Genomic DNA, 20,599 nt, shown 5'->3' with positions numbered 1-20,599 from the left:
TTAAGTTAGGGAGGATAGGTTTCTTTTTAAATCTTTATTTTTGAGAGAGAGAGAAAGAGAATGAGGATGAGCAGGGAGGGGCAGAGAGAGAGGGAGACAGAATTCAAAGCAGGTTCCAGGCTCCAGGCTCTGAGCTGTTAGCACAGAGCCTAATGCGGGGCTTGAACTCACGACTGAACTCACGAACCATGAGATCATGACCTGAGCCAAAGTCAGACGCTTAACTGACTGAGCCACCTAGGCACCCCAGCCAGGATAGATTTCTTCTGAACATGGGCAAGAGCCCTAACTCCTAACCATTATACACACACGTACACACACACACACACACACACACACACACACACACATTAAAAGTAAATGTGTATGTGTGTGTAGCTGCCTTTATGTGAATTCCTAGTAAAGATGTGGCCATCTATTCCTATTCTACAGTGTTTATTTTAACCAGAATATGCATATATATATATATATATATATATATATATATATATATGCATCTTCCTTGCAATCCTATAACAGAACCCTCTTTCTCTTGAATTATATTTAGTATGCTGCTATATTATTTTCTAATCATGTTTATCATATTTTGCATTATTTATATAAGTGATATTTGACTATAGTTCTTTTTAAGTAAATTATTTTAAAAAGCACAACTGTTACCAGGTCACTTGGTTCTTGACCCAGATGCACCAAAGAATTGGAGACCAGAGACCAGAGTGGAGACATAGAGTTTACTGAGTAGGGAAGTATAGTATACTTTCAAGAGGAAAAAGGGCCACCGCTGAAGCAAGAGTGGCAATGGCCCCTAAAGATTTAGCTGCATCCTTTTAAGCCTGCTTTCTGCTTAGGTAAATTTGGCTTTGATTGACATTTTTGATTGACGGCTGGTGGTTATATAACATTTTGGCTTCTGCACATGCACCCAGCCATTGTGCATTCTGTTATAATTGTATTTGTTTATGTATTACCTATTTATGAATGTCTATGCGCTTTTGTTGTGACCTTAAAGGTACTTAACGCAAATTGCACCCTTTGTGAGCACGCACAGCTCTCAGAAGTGCCGTGTGGCTTTCAAGCCAGCTCTGTGGCTAGGCCTTTTCTGTTCTGTTTGCCCTTAGAGGTGGCTCTGAAGATGTGGCTGTTAACCCTCATGGATAGTTCCTAGGGTGTGGCCAGCATCTGCTTTATCTCTCCTTGCTAATGTCTAACTGCCTAACAAAAAAGTGACGATTGCATTTTTGCATTATATGAAGTTTATTTTGCAGTTCTATGGCATTCATACAGTATTTAAATTATGGTTGTTAGTTCCCATTTGTAGGGAGCAAGTGTTGGAACCAAGCCCGAAACTTGACCAAATTTCAAATATATGTTTTTTCAATAAAGTAATATTTTATTTATTTCTGGATTATGTGCTTCCTATATATTTTATGTAGTGCTTACAGGTTTTGTATGGCTCTGTTTATGAAGTTTCATATATTTTATTTAGGTTTGAAGACAATTTCTAGGCCTAATCAATAAAGAGAAGAAGCAAGCTGCAGAAATAATATAAAGTATAATAACATTTTTTCTGATTAAAATAGCACATGAAAACACACACACACACACACACACACACACACACACACACACACCCTTGGAGGAACGTATTGAAAAATGAATCCAAATATTTACCACTACTTTTGGACAGTAGGGATGGTCATTGAGTACATTTCTGTGTTTATTATAAAATAACTTTACTGTTGAAATGTGAAAATGAATATTTTAATAATACATGAAAATGACATTGTGCAGTTCATTATGATTGCAATCCTAAAATCACTCAGGTTAGCACATCTTAAAATACTAAAACAAAATCGAAACATATTAGGTTAAAGGGATTACGGAATTTAGTTTTTGTCCAGAGGATTTTAATTAGTAGTTGTATTCAAATGTAAACATATTATTAAAAGACTTCCTTAAATGTAATAAGCCAGTTTGGGATCAAAATATTTTATTGAGAGTAATTTAACATGATCAGCATGTCATTGAGAGAGCATGTTATTTCTCTGGCTGTAGTTACTAAATATCACAAGAGGTTGGGTCTAGCCTTTAAATGACTCAATATGCTCATTCAAACATATTGGGTGGTAATTAATTCAAATCTCTGTAGCATTTATTTGACACAAGTCCAAATACCATTATTTCAAATTGGACGTATTGGTAATAAATATTGAGAAAATTTTAAAGTGTGTGTAAACCATTCAACCATATCTTATCAGCACAAGAAATATATTCAGTGAATAGTTGAATCATTGTTTTGTAAATTATCATATCAGTTTACCAGTGATATGTAGTTGTTTATTTCAACTCTGTATGCAAGAAGGGACAGCAAATCTCTATTATTTGTTTTAGTTACAACATTGACTATTTAAATTCTGTCTTTAAAAAAGTGTCAGTATAGTCACTTGCAAATGGACCTGTAAGGATGGGTTTTTTTAGGGAACTGATGAAAACACGTCAAACTTAAGTTAGGGATATTTAATCCAGAAATGGATATAGGGGCAAATCTCTAGACATAGTTCTGAGAAATTCACGTCTTCTCAAAATTTTAAATATTCTGTTCAAAAGTAAGTGACAATCACAATTATTTTCTTGTTTATAAAGTTTTCATCCCAGCAATGACCTCTTGGGTAATGCTGATGTAATAAATGTCTAAATGAGACTCTGCATAGTAAATAGTTCACAACTTCTTTTTGCCTTGTCTTGCTTTCCCTTATTTTTAATAGTTATGTCATTATAGCAGAAAATAATATTAAGAGTAATGATTTTCTTGATACACCTCCTCATTTTCATTAAAACCGACTTGAAATATTCTGAGAAATATCATTTGGTATTCAGTCTTCTCAGCATTCTGGAAACATTATATAGCACATGAAACCGTTGTCTTTATATTTGATACAGAAACTCCACAAAATTTATTTCTTCTTTCATAAGTGTTTTAAACTATATAGAGAAGAGATATTTATTCTGGTTTAAGTAAACTAAGGTGACTGAGATTCTCTAATAACTCCTGGCAAATTATGGCAATATAGAAGAAATCATGTGGTCCTGAATTTTCACAGCTTTACTGTCAATTCTCAACTATAGCTTTTCCCTTCCTCTTGTGATTAAAAATGTCTACATGACACAGCCGCTAACACTTTGGTGAAGAAAAGCCACTTTATGAAGCAGCCTTGAATATACTGTTTCTTGGAAAGGCAGTTTCAAGTAATGCTGACACCATGTTCAACTGGTAAAGAAAAAGAAACTCCTTTAAATTCAGAAAATGTATTATTTACCTAGGCAGCGAAAGCAAGAATAGCATAGGTGTCTATTCCTAATGTCCATTATCTCACAAGATGACACTGAATCAACAGGGTCCAAATGACCAAATCTAGAATGACAGATCACAATTTGAAAGCCTGCAGTTATGTACCTTAAGAATGGGGAAACAGCAAGCCTCAGAGATGATCAGAACACAGAGGGCATGAGGAATTGTCTCTTGACAGCCTCCATGGTAAACAGAGAGGCAACTGACAAACAGCCGGATGGCGCCTCCTTATAAATCCTCCCATATTCTTGCATTACAGTGTGATCACAGGACATTCTGGCACAACCTAGACCAACTGTCATTAAGCCTTGTCTAAAGGCAAAGTCCGCAGGGGACCATGGAAAAGCCATTGCCCTACAATAAGACTAGTATTAATGGTTAAGACCATGCCTTTCAGTTTTCTCTAAGATATGTATGTAGGGACACACACACACACACACACACACACACACACACACACTCATAGTGAGAAAAACAACATCATTTTCTGAGGTAAAGTTGAAAGTAAATAATAATTAGTTAAGTGGCTCTGTGGACTCACCTCTTTCTGGAAAATGAATGAAAATAAACCACTATTTAAATATCCCCTTAACATTAAAAAGAATAATAATGCACAATATCTATTTTTTAAATACTTAGGCTAATTACAAACTTTACCGACCTGTAGAGACATAGATTAAGACTTCTCAAAGCTACATACTTTTCACTCAGACATATTAAATGATCCAGTCCTAAGAGACTAAAAGCATGGTAACTTAGACTTTTAAGAGAGAACCAAATTTGGTATAAATTTACTCCAGATTAAATTTTGAGGTCAAAATAAAACCAAAACCCTCCTGATAAAACACCCTGGTTCAGAGGATATAAAACCTTTGACAGTTCAATGAAAATTTACCCCAGAATTCAAGTGTTGCCAGATCCCATGTGTAGTTGGCTGCTATCTTTTTATATAAGTTAGTTTTTAGTAAATTGATATGCATGGTGTATTGAGAGTTATACTCCACCTTTCCTCTCTTTGTTGACTTTTTTGTTTGCCTCAAGTTCTATTACTCTAACTTCTTCACTGTATGCTTGCGACTTCCAGTGTTACTGTCTTTACAGTAGTTTACTCCCTTGTGTATTGTGATTATGTAATGACATCGCCAAAAATATGTTATTTCTACTTTCGAAAATGTGTTCAAACTTAAAGCTATTAGGTGTGTGTGCACATGTACACATGTGTGCACACGTGTGTCTCTCCATGTGCATATGTGTGTCTTTTTCTGTGTGTGCACATGTGTGTATGTGTGCACGCATGTGTGTGTCTGTGCACACGTTTTTGTGCAGATTTTCATAATCAGTCTCTCTTCTCAGAGCAACCTTTTCTTCCTATTTTTCTCTACATTTAATTTACTCAGATGCCGGCTGGATTTAATGATGCCTGTTTCTTATTTGTGGTTATTTTCAATATTGTAAGCTGATAGCTTGGGATTTCTCAGAAATAAAGTTAAAAATTTTATTCCCACTGTATTTCAACTTATAGATAAACTTAACATAATTAGTTTTTCCATAAACTGAATTTGAAGCATACAGTATTTTTAAAAATAAACAGAACATTTTCCAGTCAACCATATAGTCTGTAACAGTAGGGATTATTGTTGGAATTGAAGGGCTTCAGTGGCTGGTTGATAAAAGGCTGGGCACTAATCAAAAATTTTTATTTGTATAAGCAATTTGATTAAAGGATCGATATCTTTCTTTCATATCTGCCCTGTTTCTCCTAATGGGGCATAGAATTCCAATGGAAAGCACATTAGACAAAGAACAATATGAACTATACTCTGTACCTAACTATATTCTGACTGACTACCTGTGTTTAAACGTGCTAGCTCTTTTGGCAATTTAAATTTTAGTGTCTTCACTTGGCAATGTAAAAATAAATGAACTATATTTTAAGATGAAATACTAAAAAACATAGAGGATTTTGAGATGACTAGGAGGAATAAAGAAAACATTTTTTTTCTTATAATTCAGTAGCATCTATGAAAGACTATCCATCATGATATTAAATTTATTTGTAAGTGATTATTTTACCTTGAAACAGTTCATAACAATCAAGAGCCTTAAGTGATTTATTTAATAATAAAAATCTATTTTCTATGTCATACTATTAAACATTATATATACATTATATAAAAATGTATTATATATACATTATATAAAAATATTTATCTTTAAAACATTAACCATTTAATGAAATATAAGCCACAAATTTGTAGTGTAAAATGTTACAGCTAAATTCACTTGTCTTTTAAACCTGTGAACTTTTAAGTATCCTGTCAAAGACTAAGGGTGAGAAAAATTATTTCAGGAGGTGGTCACCCTGTTTATTTCTTAATAGGATAAAAGAGAACGGATATCAGTGATTGCCATGGTTGATTTTCATAAGCAGCTACTTTTTTGTTGTAATTAGGAATATGTAACTATAGGTAGATTCTTATTTTATTAATGTTTTAAATTATAAGAGTATTTTAACATTCTTATTTTCATTAATATTTTTAAGGTAGAAGGTTTTTTGAGAGATTTTTGTTATATAAGACATGCAATATCATTATATTTTAATTACTAAACTATCATAACATTAACTGGTATTTTCTTGTGGTCAGAGCAATATACTTAAAATGAGTATAATGGCTGTACTTAAAAAACCAAATGTTTATACGATGCTTGGTGAAAGCAGCAGGTATAATTATCAGATAACAGCACTCCTGGGTACTTGAGGGACATGGCTGCCTCTGGCGACGATATTCTCTTCAGGGGTGATATTAGGACATGATAACTATTACACCCCAATGACCTATTACTACTTAAGCTTATTTAAAACCCCCAAAATTGACTACTGAAACGTCTTTGCTATCACAAGCTATAATATCACTACCTTAATACATTTTTTTTTCTTGTTTAATTATATCAAGCACTAAAGTTGTTAGGGGTTGTCACTATTAAGTAAATTTGACTGTGTTTGAAATGAAAAATTTTTAAATGTTTATTTGTATTTTACTGATCTTTAAAAATCACCAAAATCATCTAGAATAAAAACAACTAACTAAACAAAAGCAATATTTATTGTACATTATTTGATTTTGGTATATATGCCTATATAAAAGTGTGTGAGTAAGACATTTAGCTGGATGAATTTTCAAGAATTGAATCATAGCCGTATACCTGAAACTGATCAAGAAACGGAATATCACCAGGGACCTTAAAATCTTTTGCATATCCTCAAGTAGTAACATCTCACAAAGGGTAACCAGTATCTTGGCTTCTGACACCATAGTTCAGCTTTGCTGTTTTTTTTTTCCTTTTTTAACTTAATATAAATGGAATCATCAATATTCTCTTTTTTGTATGGACTCTTTTGCTGAAAATTAAGATGGAGAAATTCATTCCTCTTGTTGAGTGTTGTTTTACTTTCTTCATATTGCATATTGAAAATTGCATATGATCGCCTTGGATGAATACACTGTTATATGTGCACCCAGGGTACTGATGCATTGGACTTTTATAAACAGTGCTGGTATGGGTAACCTTGTACATGTTTTTTGGTGAATTTATGCACTGACCTCTTTTGGGTGCATATCCATGGGAGGGGTTGCTGGAGTAGAGCATCCTTATCTTTCTTTTACTACACTAGATATTGCCAACAGTTTTCACCAAGTTATTTTTATCAATGTACACTCCCATCATCAGTGTATATATATTCTTTGTCTCCCCATAATCTCCAAAGCTAGACCTTGTTCTCCTTTTCATTTTAGCTATTCTTGCGGCAAATCTTTTCTGCATTTTTCTATTTGGTTGTTTGTCAACTTCTTTTTGATTAATATTTCCTTATATATTCTGAAGGTAATAACTTCATGTATTATATACTAGGAATCTCTTCTCCACTCTTTGGGTTGCATTTATCCCCCTAATAGTCTATTCTGTAAATAGAAATTTCTGATCAGAACATAATACAATTTTTTTTTATTTCCATCATAGGAGTTGTTTCATTGTTGTTGCTATCTTGTTCTGTTTGGGAAATCTTTGTCTCATACACATTCATGTACAGGCTGTCCTTTCTGTTTACTCAAAAGCATTCAGATATCCAATTTTCATTTTAAATAATTTAAAATATTTCTATCATCTGTTTTTATATTTAATTTTTTGACATAGTTAATATTTAGCCATGTATTATTTGTTTTCTAGGCAATTGGGGATTTGAGTATCTTCTTGGTACCATTGTCATTTTTTTTTAGTTTTTAATTTTAATTCCATATGATTAAGGTAAAAATTTGAATAGGTTCAGTTCCTTGAAATTTTTGAGGATTGCTTTATGACTTAAGCTACATATGTTCAACTCTGACAAATGTTTCATGTTTAATCAAAAAGAATCAGGGTGGGAGCACAATTTTGTGTGTGTGTGTGTGTGTGTGTGTGTAAACACATACACTAAGTGAAGTGAATTTTATTAATCATATTAATGTTATCTCCCATAACTTTACTGAATATTCAGCTGCTTTACTAACAGTTACTGAAAATGGAGCAGTTAAATATTCCACTCTATTGTGGGTTTTTGTATTTCTTCTTTTATTTATTTTTTTGAGGTTTTCCTTCAGGGTATATGGTAGTGATATTCTCCTTGCTTACACAATTAGTATTGCACTATCTCCCTATAAACTGTCCCCATTATTGTTATGAAATGTCCTTTATTTGTGTAGTAAATTTTGCCTCAAGGTCTACTTTGGTAGTGATATAGCTTCTATCAGCTTTCTTTTAATTACTCTTAGCATATTATACCTTTATCAGTGTTTTTCCTTTCAAATTTTTGGTGTTATTATTTTTGCTCTGCCTTTTTGAAGGATTTTATATGTTTCCCACAATGACATTCTTAGAAATATTTCATGCATTTACAGTTAGAAAAATTATTAATATTTTAGGTACTTATCTGCCAACCTACATTTTGTTTTATAATAAATCCACCTGTATATTTATTTTTACTTACTCTTTAATATTAAGTATAAAATGTGATTATTACATTTCCCTCTACTAACCTCTTAGCAAATATTCTAGTGTTGCATTTACTATTTCCTCAATAATGCCAGAATCCTGGAGCACATTAATTCTGGTAAAATCTAGACTTTGAGTATGGTGATAGCTTTTTAGATACAATAGCAAAGGCGTGATCCATGAAAGAAAGAGTTGATAAACTGAGCTTCACCAAACTTATAAGCTTCTGCTAAATGAAAGATAATGTCAAGGAAATTGTAAGATAAGCCACAGACTGGTAGAAAATATTTGCAAAATAAGCATCTGAAAAAGCACTGTTATCCAAAATATACAAACTCCTAAACTTAACAATAAGCATCAAAGTACCCTATTAGAAAATGGGCCAAATGCCTTAACAGACACCTCACCAAAGAAGACATACAGATGGCAAATAAGCGTATGAAAAGATGCTCCATATCATATGTTGTTAGGGAAATATAAATTGAAACAGACATCACTACACAATTAGTAAAATGGTTAAAATCCAGAACACTGACAATAGTAAATGCTGACAGTGTTGTTGAGTAACAAGAACTCTCATTCATTGTTGGTATGAATACAAAATGGTGCAAACACTTTGAAAGCCAGTTTGTCAGGTTCTTAGGATATTAAGCATACTTGCAGGGCACCTGGGTGTCTCAATCGGTTAAATGCCCGATGTTGTCTCAGGTCAAGATCTTACGGTTTGTGTGTTCAAGTCCTGTGTCAGGCTCACTGCTGTCAATAGAGAACTCTGCCCCCTCCCCCAAATCTTGTGTGCTCTCTCTCTCTTTCAAACATAAAGTGAACATTTAAAGAAAAAAAAATCTAAACATACTTTTACCATAGGATCCAGTAACCACACTACTTGATATTTATCAAAGGGAGTTGAAAACTTAAGTGCGCACAAAAGCCTATACACAGATGTTTCTTGCAGCTCTACTAATAATTCCCAAAACTTGGACACAATCAAGATGTACTCCAGTAAGTGAATGTATAAATAAGCTGAAGTATATCTAAACAATGGAATATTAATCAGTGATATGAAGAAATTAACTATCAAGTCATTAAAAGACATGGGGAAAACTTGAATGCATATTACTAAAGGAAAAAAAAAAAAGCCTGAAAGGCTACAGAGCATATAATTCCAAATGTGTGACATTCTGTGTAAAATATAAAACTGTGGAGTCAACAAAAAGATCTGTGGTGGATGGAGCTATTGAATTGTTATACTGTACACCTGAAACTAATATAACACTACATGGTAACTAACTGAAATTAGACTAAAAACTTAAATAAATAAATAAATAAATAAATAAATAAATAAATAAACAAATATCAAAATCTGTTGTAGTCCAGAGTTTAGGGAGAGGGAAGGTTGAGTAAGAGCACAGAAGACATTTAGGACAGTCAAATTACTTCATATGATAATATAATGATGGCTATATATCATTATATATTTGCCTAAACCCTTAGGGTTTATAACACCAGACTGATCCCTGATATAAACTATGGACTTTGAGTAATAAAAAGATATATTAATGTAGGTTCATCAATTTAACAAAAACTCTGGTAGGGCAAGTTAATAGTGGAGGAGTCTATGAGTCTATGGGGGAGGGGTTTTGTGCAAAATCTCTGTACCTTCCAGTCAATTTTGCTGTGAATGTAAAAGTGGTGCTGTGAATGTAAAAGAAATCAAAGCCTATATTGGCACCTTAATGGCTGGCTCAGTTAGTTAGGCATCCGACTCATGATTTCAGCTCAGGTCTTGATCTCACAGTTCCTGGGATTGTGTGCGCTCTCTCTCTCTCTCTCTCTCTCTCTCTCTCTCTGTCTCTCTCTGTCCCTCCCTCTCCCTCTCTCTCTCTATCTCTCAAAAAAGAAAATAAAAAATAAATAAACATTTTTTTAAAAAATCAAAGTCAAGGGACACCTGGGTGGCTCAGTCGGTTAAGCATCTGACTTTGGCTCAGGTTATGATCTGCTGGTTTGTGGGTTTGAGCCCCACCTCAGGCTCTGTGCTGACAGCTCAGAGCCTGGAGCCTGCTTCGGATTCTGTGTCTCCATTTCTCTCCTCCCTCCCCTGCTTGTGTTCTGTCTCTCTCAAAAATAAAATTAAACCTTTAAGAAAAAACGGGAACAAGGCAAGGTTGCGCACAACTGTCACTTGTATTCAACATAGTACCAAAGTGCTAGCCAGAGCAGTTAGCCAAGAAAAAGAAACAGAATGCATCCAAATCAAAAAGAAAGTTTTTGAAGTTCTTTATATATTTTGGATAGTAACCCTTTGGTGTTGTTTGAAAGTATTGAGTAACTAAATCATATACCTGCAACTAATATTACATTGTATGTTAACTAAGTGGAATTTAAATAAAAACTTTAAAAGTATGTAAAAAATTAAAAAGATTCATAAGTGAAAAAAAAGAAAGAGGTAAAATTATGTTTGTGGATGACATGATATTATATGTAGAATACAGTAAAAGTTTCAAAAAGAACTCTTAGAGCTAATAAATTCGGTAAAAAATACAGGATATAAAATCAATGGACAAAATTAGTTCTATTCTATGTTTTAACAGTGAACTATCTAAAAGGGAAAATAATAAAATAATCCCACTTACAATTAGATCAAAAAAGAATAAAATGCAAACAAACTTAGAACTAAGGAAGTCATAGACTATATTAAAGAAATTTTAAAAGGCACATAGTGGGAGATAGCCCATGTTCATAAATTAGAAGACTTAATATTGTTAAATGCCTGTACTACCCAAAGTGATCGCCAGATTCAAAGCAATGCCAATGAAAATCACAATAGTATTTTTTGCAAAAATCTAAAAATCAATTATAAAATTCATATGGAACTACAAAAGATCCCAGGTATTCAAAACAATCTTGAGAAATAAAAACAAAGTTGTAGGCATCACACTAATTTCAAAATATTTTTACAAACCTACAGTAATTAAGACAGTATTCTACTGGCATAAAAACAAATATAGACAAATGGAATAGAATGGAGTCCAGAAGTCAGAAATATGCTCATGTACAGTCAAATGATCTTGACAAGTTTGACTGGAATACACAATTGGGAAAGGACAGTCTCTTCTACATGGGATCCAAGTGACTATCCAGATTCTTGCTCTGCATGCCAAGATTCAAGGCTCTTACTGCCATTTCTCAACCTGACCATTTCTCATGGTTGTGATTGCATGGAACAGCTTTGACAGATGATGTGACATTTCCTTTTGGACAAAGAGAAGGCTTATTTCCACTCACAATAAAAGCAGTACAGTCCCCAAACTCAGTGCTCCTCTTCTGTACCTCAATCCACTATTTCTGTTGGTATTCACGGAGGCCCATCTGTACTGTACTTAGGAACAGGAATATTATACTAACCTTCTGGTTATTGCTTTTGCTATGTATAACAGAGTTCTTTGTCTATGATCCAAATGTATTATATATTTTTGTTAGCATCAGTGAAATAGTAATAGTCTAATATTTTGTCCTGTAAATAAGGTAAAATCTCAGACCCCTCACAATTCCTGGCACAGACATGCGAGTGAAGACTTTTGGATCTTCTAATCCAGTCCAGGTGAGGACTGATCCCAGCTAATCCACATGGATCAGGAGTGCCCAATTTAGTATCTTTCTGGTAGTTTGTTATTCAACAAAAATAAATTAAATAGTCATAATGAAATAATATTTAAAACCACAAAATGACACTACACTCCTACTGCATTTTCACTAAAATGAAAAAGACAAAACATAAAATACTGAGAAACCAGAACGTTCACATACTGCTGGTAGAACATATATATAATCACTCTGAAAAATTTGTTTGGCAGTATCTTCCAGAGCCGAACATATGCATTTCTACTCCTAGTTTAATCCCTAACAGAATATGTATACATGTTAACCAAAAGACATGTAAGATTATTTATGTAAGCACTATCAGTAATAACCAAAAGTGAAAATAATGAAAAATAGTAGAAAGGATCCATATAAATTAAGCTGTTATCCAGAATGCTGTATTTCCTTTTATTTTAAACTGGTTTCTCAATTTTTTCCCTTCCAGATTTTACAGCTTCTTTTCTTTCTACACCTTTTTTAAAGAACAGTTTTGTTGAAATATAATTCATATGCCACAAATATCACACATTTAAAGTGTACAAATCAATGGTTCTGGTATATTTATGGAGTGTGCAATCATGAGTCCAATCTAACTTCGAAATGTTTTCATCACCCAAGAAAGAAACCCCAGATGCATTATCTGTTACTTTCCATACCTCCTACATGCCAGCCACAGAAAATCACTACTATACTTTATTTCCCTATAAATTAGTTTTTTCTAAATATTTCAATTTAATGCAATAATATAATATGTAGGTAGTACTTTGTGATTGGCTTCTTTTAATTAGCATAATGATTTTTGAGGTTCTTTCATATATCAGCATCTCATTACTTTTATTGTAAATAATTTTCCATTGTATGGATATATATTGATAGACATTTATGTTATGTCATTTCCAAGTTCTGATGAATAATGCTACTACGAATATTCCATTTAGTATGTAAATAATCATTGTCTAACACAAACTCATGAAGAGGAAATCATTGACTAATTCAAGGTCACAATGATTTACTCCTAAATTTACTTCTGTTTTTTCCTTTTTGATTTTGTGTTAAGTGTCTATCCTGAGGAGTCACTGAGCTAAGACCTCTTTCTGTTTTAAAATTTTTGTGTATCTACTCAGATTAACCTGGGGACTAGTCAGTTACTATAAACAAAAATAACACAAAAGCACACTTTCTAGAAAGAGAATTTTAGGTAGCACTTGGAAGTTAGTATGATTACAATGAGCATATATGAACATTAAAACAAAACCATAGATATTAAACACATAGACTTTATTTTTTTTTATTTTTTAGGAGAATTAAACTTGTTATTTATTTTTTTTATTATGAAATTTATTGTCAAATTGGTTTCCATATAACACCCAGTGCTCATCCCAACAGGTGCCCTCCTCAATACCCATCGCCCACCCACCCTTCCCTCCCACCCCACATAAACCCTCACTTTGTTCTCAGTTTTTAGGAGTCTCTTATGTTTTGGCTCCCTCCCTGTCTAACCATTTTTTTTCTTCCCCTCCCCCATGGTCTTCTCTTAAGTTTCTCAGGATCCACAATGGGTGAAAACATATGGAATCTGTCCTTCTCTGTATGACTTATTTCACTTAGCAGTACACTCTCCAGTTCCATCCATGTTGCTACAAAAGGCCATATTTCATTCTTTCTCCTTGCCACGTAGTATTCCATTGCATATATAAACCACAATTTCTTTATCCATTCATCAGTTGATGGACATTTAGGCTGTTTCCATAATTTAGCTATTGTTGAGAGTGCTGCTATGAACATTGGGGTACAAGTGCCCCTATGCATCAGTACTCCTGTATCCCTTGGGTAAATTCCTAGCAGTGCTACTGCTGGGTCATAGGGTAGGTCCATTTTTAATTTTTTGAGGAGCCTCCACACTGTTTTCCAGAGTTGCTGCACCAATTTGCATTCCCACCAACAGTGCAAGAGGGTTCCCGTTTCTCCACATCCTCTCCAGCATCTAGAGTCTCCTGATTTGTTCATTTTGGCCACTCTGACCCGCGTGAGGTGATACCTGAGTGTGGTTTTGATTTGTATTTCCCTGATAAGGAGCGACGCTGAACATCTTTTCATGTGCCCGTTGGCCATCCGGATGTCTTCTTTAGAGAAGTGTCTATTCATGTTTTCTGCCCATTTCTTCACTGGGTTATTTGTTTTTCGGGTGTGGAGTTTGGTGAGCTCTTTATAGATTTTGGATACTAGCCCTTTGTCCGATATGTCATTTGCAAATATCTTTTCCCATTCCGTTGGTTGCCTTTCAGTTTTGCTGGTTGTTTCCTTTGCTGTGCAGAAGCTTTTTATCTTCATAAGGTCCCAGTAATTCACTTTTGCTTTTAATTCCCTTGCCTTTGGTGATGTGTCGAGTAAGAGATTGCTGCGGCTGAGGTCAGAGAGGTCTTTTCCTGCTTTCTCCTCTAAGGTTTTGATGGTTTCCTGTCTCACATTCAGGTCCTTAATCCATTTTGAGTTTATTTTTGTGAATGGTGTGAGAAAGTGGTCTATTTTCAACCTTCTGCATGTTGCTGTCCAGTTCTCCCAGCACCATTTGTTAAAGAGGCTGTATTTTTTCCATTGGATGTTCTTTCCTGCTTTGTCAAAGATGAGTTGGCCATACGTTTGTGGGTCTAGTTCTGGGGTTTCTATTCGATTCCATTGGTCTATGTGTCTGTTTTTGTGCCAATACCATGCTGTCTTGATGATGACAGCTTTGTAGTAGAGGCTAAAGTCTGGGATTGTGATGCCTCCTGCTTTGGTCTTCTTCTTCAAAATTACTTTGGCTCTTCGGGGCCTTTTGTGGTTCCATACAAATTTTAGGATTGCTTGTTCTAGCTTTGAGAAGACTGCTGGTGCAATTTTGATTGGGATTGCATCGAATATGTAGATAGCTTTGGGTAGTATTGACATTTTGACAATATTTATTCTTCCAATCCATGATCACGGAATGTTTTTCCATTTCTTTATATCTTCTTCAATTTTCTTCATAAGCTTTCTATAGTTTTCAGCATACAGATCTTTTACATCTTTGGTCAGGTTTATTCCTAGGTATTTTATGATTCTTGGTGCAGTTGTGAATGGGATCAGTTTCTTTATTTGTCTTTCTTTTGCTTCATTATTAGTGTATAATAATGCAACTGATTTCTGTACATTGATTTTGTATCCTGCGAGTTTGCTGAATTCATGTATCAGTTCTAGCAAACGTTTGGTGGAGTCTGTCGGGTTTTCCACTTATAATATCATGTCAACTGCAAAAAGTGAAAGCTTGACTTCATCTTTGCCAATTTTGATGCCTTTGATTTCCTTTTGTTGTCTGATTGCTGATGCTAGAACTTCCAACACTATGTTAAACAACAGCAGTGAGAGTGGAAATCCCTGTTGTGTTCCTGACCTCAGGGAGAAAGTTCTTAGTTTTTCCCCATTAGGATGATATTAGCTGTGGGCTCTTCATAAATGGCTTTTGTGATGTTTAAGTGTGTTCCTTCTATCCCGACTTTCTCGTGGATTTTTATTAAGAAAGGATGCTGGGGCGCCTGGGTGGCGCAGTCGGTTAAGCGTCCGACTTCAGCCAGGTCACGATCTCGCGGTCCGGGAGTTCGAGCCCCGCGTCAGGCTCTGGGCTGATGGCTCAGAGCCTGGAGCCTGTTTCCGATTCTGTGTCTCCCTCTCTCTCTGCCCCTCCACCGTTCATGCTCTGTCTCTCTCTGTCCCAAAAATAAATAAACGTTGAAAAAAAAATTTAAAAAAAAAAGAAAAAAAAAAAAAGAAAGGATGCTGAATTTTGTCAAATGCTTTTTCTGCATTGATTGACAGGATCATATGGTTCTTATCTTTTCTTTTATTAATGTGATGTATCACATTGATTTATTTGCGAAGGTTGAACCAGTCCTGTAGCCCAGGAATGAATCCCACTTGATCATGGTGAAAAATTCTTTTTATATGCATTTGAATTCGATTTGCTAGTATCTTATTGAGAATTTTTGCATCCATATTCATCAGAGTTATTGGTCTGTAGTTCTCTTTTTTTACTGGGTCTCTGTCATTTAGAATAGAAGGAGAGATAAAGGTCTTGCCAAACAAACAAAAATTGAAGGTATTCATCACCACTAAACCAGCCCTACAAGAGATCCTAAGGGGGATCCTGTGAGACAAAGTACCAGAGACATCACTGAAAGCATGAAACCTACAGACATCACAATGACTCTAAACTTTCAATAATAACACTGAATGTAAATGGACTAGATGCTCCAACCAAAAGACATAGGATATCAGAATGGATAAAAGAACAAGACCCATCTATTTGCTGTCTACAAGAGACTCATTTTAGACCTGAGGACACCTTCACATTGAAAGTGAGGGGATGGAGAACTATCTATCATGCCACTGGAAGTCAAAAGAAAGCTGGAGTAGCAATACTTATATCAGACAAATTAGATTTCAAATTAAGGGCTGTAACAAGAGATGACGAAGGGCATTATATAATAATTACAGGGTCTATCCATCAGGAAGAGCTAACAATTATAAATGTCTATGTGCCGAATACAGGAGCCCCAAATATATAAAACAATTACTCACAAACATAAAAACCTTATTGATAAGAATGTGGTAACTGCAGGGGACTTTAATACTCCACTTACAGAAATGGATAGATCATCTAGACACATGGTCAATAAAGAAACAAGGGCCCTGAATGATACATTGGATCAGATGGACTTGACAGATATATTTAGAACTCTGCATCCCAAAGCAACAGAATATACTTTCTTCTCGAGTGCACATGGAACATTCTCCAAGATAGATCACATACTGGGTCACAAAACAGCCCTTCATAAGTATACAAGAATTGAGATCATACCATGCACACTTTCAGACCACAATGTGATGAAGCTTGAAATCAACCACAAGAAAACATCTGGAAAACCTCCAAAAGCATGGAGGTTAAAGAACACCCTACTAAATAATGAATGGGTCAACCAGGCAATTAGAGAAGAAATTAAAAAATATATGGAAACAAATGAAAGTGAAAATACAACAATCCAAATGCTTTGGGATGCAGCAAAGGCAGTCCTGAGAGGAAAATACATTGCAATCCAGGCCTATCTCAAGAAACAAGAAAAATCCCAAATACAAAATCTAACAGCACACCTAAAGGAAATAGAAACAGAATAGCATAGCACCCCAAATCCAGCAGAAGAAGAGAAATAATAAAGATAAAGCAGATAAACAATATAGAATCTAAAAAAAACTGTAGAGGAGATCAATGAAACCAAGAGTTGGTTTTTTGAAAAAAAATACAAAATTGATAAACCTCTAGCCAGGCCTCTCAAAAAGAAAAGGGAGATGACCCAAATAGATAAAATCATGAATGAAAATGGAATTATTACAACCAATCCCTCAGAAATACAACCAATTATCAGGGAATACTATGAAAAATTATATGCCAACAAACTGGACAACCTGGAAGAAATGGACAAATTCCTCAACACCCACACACTTCCAAAACTCAAACCAGAAGTAATAGAAAGCTTGAACAGACCCATAACCAGCAAAGAAATTGAATCAGTTATCAAAAATCTCCCAATAAGTAAGAGTCCGGGACCAAATGGCTTCCGAGGGGAGTTCTGCCAGACGTGTAAAGCAGAGATAATACCTATCCTTCTCAAGCTGTTCCAAAAAATAGAAAGGGAAGGAAAACTTCCAGACTCATTCTATGAAGCCAGCATTACATTGATTCCTAAACCAAACACATAGACTTTAAACATGATAATTAGTACTTGAAGTATTAAAATTCATAAAATATGAATAATTCTGAAAAGTTTCATTTAAAGATCCTTCAGGGGCACCTGCGTGGCTCAGTCAGTTAAATTCCGACTTCAGCTCAGGTCGTGGTCTCAGGGTTCCTCAGTTCAAGCCCCATGTCGGGCTCTGTGCTGACAGCTCAGAGCCTGGAGCCTGCTTCGGATTCTGTGTCTCCCTCTCTGTCTGCCCCCTCCACCACTCACACTCTGTGTCTCTCTCTCTCTGTCTCTCTCTCTCAAAAATAAATATACATTAAAAAAATGTTTTTAAAAATCCTTCAGCTTACTTTTACTGTTTGATAGATAGTTTAAATGTCATTATTCCTCTTAAGTAAGGCAAGTCTCTTTTCCTGTGAAACAGGATACAAACATTAGTTTCTGTGTTGATGATTGGACTTGAGCAATATTTATTTTTTTCAACTACCATGCCGCCAAAACCCAATGCATCCACATTTCTTTAATGTTTAGTCTCAACAAATTCAATGTGCCTAGGGATCTGCTCTTTTAAAGGGGACAGAATTAAACTCACTTTCTATTCCTCCATTTTAGACTGGGAAAATACCAAATCAGACTTGGTGTATCTCAGCTATTACCTGGCACATAATCAGCGTATGGTTTAGCTACTTCCAGAATTGTTTCTTGCTTAATTGTCAGGTCTACTCAAGCTTTCAGTGCAATGGCTTATGCCTACCACCTACTGAACATTTACCTGATAAAGTATGTCATGCTTCCTCTTCTGTTTACAAACAAAAAAAAATATGTATTCTGAACATTTAAAGTGGGAATAACAGAGGGGCACCTGGGTAGCTCAGTCAGTTAAGCATCTGATTTTGGCTCAGGTCATGATCTCACTGTCCATGAGTTCAAGCCCCACTTCCAGCTCTATGCTGACAGCGCAGAGCCTGGAGCCTGCTTCAGATTCCCTATCTCTCTGCCCTTCCCCAACTCGTGCTCTGTCTCTTTCTCTCTCCTTCTCAAAAATAAACATTAAAACAAATTTAATGTCGAAATAACAGAAAATTAGAACACTCTCAAATGAAATTTACTACAAATTGATTTTTCCCACCATTAATATAACATAAAATCTTTATAGTTAATGAAACTTGCAAAGTGGTGGATATTAGCAAGGTGTATTTTGAAAAATAAGGATCATCATAGATATATATTATGGATTTCTGAGAATTCATTGAGGGTAGTGTCCATGGAGACCTTCCAGCATCCAGTAGTGGTCTTCTCTTTTAGGTCTGTCACAATGACATGGCAAATATACAACTTACTTTAAAAGATTGCCTGGAGTCAGAAAAGTAAAGGAAATGTCTGACCAGATGCTTTTGGAAACCCACACTTCTACAATATATCTGCTTCAGTGAAAAATATTCCTGGTGCATTGACTGAACTGACTCCACTGTATGGGACGTTAACCTTAAATTATAGACTACTTAAAATTCTGCTAATAAATTTTGTGAATATAGATTAATATTAACTTTTTTGGCAATAGTGATGTGAATTGACATATATAGCCTCAACACAATTTTTTTTTTACCAATATAAATGTCACTTTTCAAATTAATTCTGTCAAGGAAAAACTTCTAGCAGCTCCTTAGAGGTGTCTTCTTTTTGTCTTCTCTTTTACCAACAAAAAAAAAAAAAAAAGAGAGAGAGAGAGAGAGAGAAAGATGCTTACAGTTTATAAAAAGAAATTGGAAAGGAAAAAAATAATATTGAAAATTTCATTTTTTAGCAGGACGAAAAGCATGTGGGCAGAATTCCTGAGAGTGCTAGTAAGCAAATACACATAAGTTTTGCATGCCTCGTGGTCCTCTGGAAATTTCCTTCTCTCATATACTATCATGACGAGGAAGATCCTATTAAACTCTCTTATTTTGTTCAAATTCATAAAATTTATCATTGAATATAGTTCACATAAGTGCTGTGAATTTAATATCAGATGTTTTATTAATTAATAATAAAAATCAATCTTTTGTTAACAGGATAGAATACAAACACTTTCTTCTCTAACCCATAAGACATTTCTAAAGTTGATTTGATGTTCAAGAACAAATTAGATTATTCCACCACATACTTCTATTAAAAACCTTCTACTTAGAAAACTTCCAGTTTCCCTTTCCCCATCTCTTTAAAAACCCTATTTGAAAAACCCAATAATTTTCTAAGAATATTGGAAAAGTGTACCTGAATCTCTGTATTCTTATCCAAAAATATAGCAAAGATCATTTTAATAGTTAATTTTACACAATTTATTATCATCATCATAATTATTAGCTTCTAAGAATGAATGTTTCAATGGGAACATTTTTGGAAATTTCAAATATTTCATTGCCAGTATTAATTTTGAGTTTAGAAAGCCACCCCAAAGTTACATATAGAAATGGATTCTATCTCATGGAATAGAAAGAACTTAATATTTTAGGATTCCTTTATTGAAAATATAAACGTCTGTCAGCGTCTTTTCTCATTCTTTCCCTTAATCATCTCACATATAATTGAGATATTTTAAAAGATATCTAAAATAATATGTAGACTGACATGTAAAGAAAGAACTCCTTAGATTCTTGGAAATGAATTCAGTAAAAAGTGAAGGATAGGAAGAGAGTTGGGATCCATGTATTGGGAGGACTGTAGCATTTTATGAGTTTCTAGAAAAAAAGTTGAAGATTGTAAAATAAAAAAAGTAATATAAAATTTTCTCAAACCAACTTCATGAATAGCAATATATATGTATTTTTATGTATATTTGTGTGTATCC

The sequence above is a fragment of the Leopardus geoffroyi genome, chromosome B1, assembly GCF_018350155.1.
Source record: "Leopardus geoffroyi isolate Oge1 chromosome B1, O.geoffroyi_Oge1_pat1.0, whole genome shotgun sequence".
NCBI lineage: Eukaryota > Metazoa > Chordata > Mammalia > Carnivora > Felidae > Leopardus > Leopardus geoffroyi.
This window is presented reverse-complemented; position numbering follows the sequence as displayed.